Consider the following 1,878-nt stretch of genomic DNA (forward strand, 5'->3'; position numbering starts at 1 on the left):
AACCTACCATTTGATTTGATGCATTATGAAGCAAATATACATTGAGGCTGCTGTAGCTACACTGATGCAGGATCATATCTTGGTTAATCCCTGTGCTGAGTGGTTTTGCTGATAAAACAATTATAAAATTATGATAATGAAGCTGTCTCCCTTCAATGGCTGGTTCAGTGCTTCTCCTAGCACATAGATTATTCACTGCACCAGAGGATTATGTAATCCCTAAATTGCCTGAAGGCAGAATAATCAATTGCTGCACCATCCCCCAGCAAGCTCAGGTTGATTAGTCATGTCTTGACTAACCTCCATGTCTAATGAAAAGCTCAGTGTGTAATAATAATAATAATAATTCTTTATTTTATATAGCGCACACAGATTACGCAGCGCTGCACAAGCATATCAAATTGGTCCCTGTCCCCATGGGGCTCACAATCTAAACAATGTGTAATGTGTTCATGTAGGCAGCCAGACGGATACAGCTTTCCCAAGGTCCTGAATTTTTTTTTTTCAGCAAAACCACTCAGCTCAGGGGTTAACCAAGATATGATCCTGCATCAGTGTATTTACAGCATTCTCAAGGTATGTTTGCTTCATAATACATGAAATTAAATGGTAGGTTTCCTTTAAAGCCTCCGTAGAAACTCCTCACTAAGCGTCCGATCACCAGGAGTCTTCATTAAGCGTCCGGTTACCATAACTACTAGCGGCGCTCCTAGGTATACTACTCTTCACAGCGACAAATTGAGACTCCACGCCAATTACCCCTGGTACCCCCAGTTCCTAACCCTACAACATTGGAAAACGTATATAAATACAAATAACTCCTCTAACCATAACGAATACCCCGCTTTCTATCTGTGCTTGCCCGGCACAACGAACAGAATCCTTTTTTGTCTTAGTTCGGCTTCTGTAGAAACTCCTCACCAAGCGTCTGGTTACCAGGAGTTCTCATTAAAGCGTCCGGTTACCATGACCACGCTCCAAGGCATACTACTCTTCACAGCCATAAATCGAGATTCCACGCAAATTCACCACTGGTACCCCCAGCTCCTAACCAAACCACAATGGAAATGCATATAATGAGCTCCTTTAGCCGACAGCTACTTTCTTCTCATACAGGACAGCGCAGCCAACATTCATTCCATACAGCGCGCCTCATACAAACATGTCCTAATGTATATTAATTATACCTAAAACCTGTCACTTTTTACCTTTTTATATTTGTACATTCATATTAACTATGTGAATTATTTATTCATTATTTATGTTATTTATATATTTTTGTATCAATCTTTTAATCTATTCTAAACACCGGCACTGTCATTGATGGACAGCTGCATCCTCCTATCAATCCATTATCTCATCCATGACGTATTTCTCTTTCTTGATAATGAGGCTCCCAGATTTGTTTTCTATAATTCAGCCCTGATTGTTACTCTGTATTTTATCTTGTCTTCTGAACCTGTTGAAGGCGCTGGTCCAGCGCCGAAATGCGTAGTTCATTCCTAATAAAGACACTTCTAAAGTGTAGTTGCGCCAGTGTGTGGATCTTCTAGTCTTGCTTACTCAAAGCTATTTTAGAAGTGGGCATTGATAACAAATATAAGAAGATTACCACAGTCAGTGGTTGTGCCTGGATCTATGGGTATATGTCTCTGGTTTATCATGCTTGACTTTGATGGTAGATTTCCTTTAAGTCAACTTTAAATAGATGGTTCTGAAACTCTTCAATGTTATAATGTAGGATGGTTTATAAATCCAATGGTTAAGTCTTTTAATTATCGCACTCAAAACAATTGGTTTGAACATACTCCCTCAGGCAGTGGAACAGTTAATTTATGTCACAGCTGCAGATTGGGTTTGATAGACTGCCCCAGCTGG

Source organism: Engystomops pustulosus, chromosome 4 (assembly GCF_040894005.1).
Source record: "Engystomops pustulosus chromosome 4, aEngPut4.maternal, whole genome shotgun sequence".
Taxonomy (NCBI): domain Eukaryota; kingdom Metazoa; phylum Chordata; class Amphibia; order Anura; family Leptodactylidae; genus Engystomops; species Engystomops pustulosus.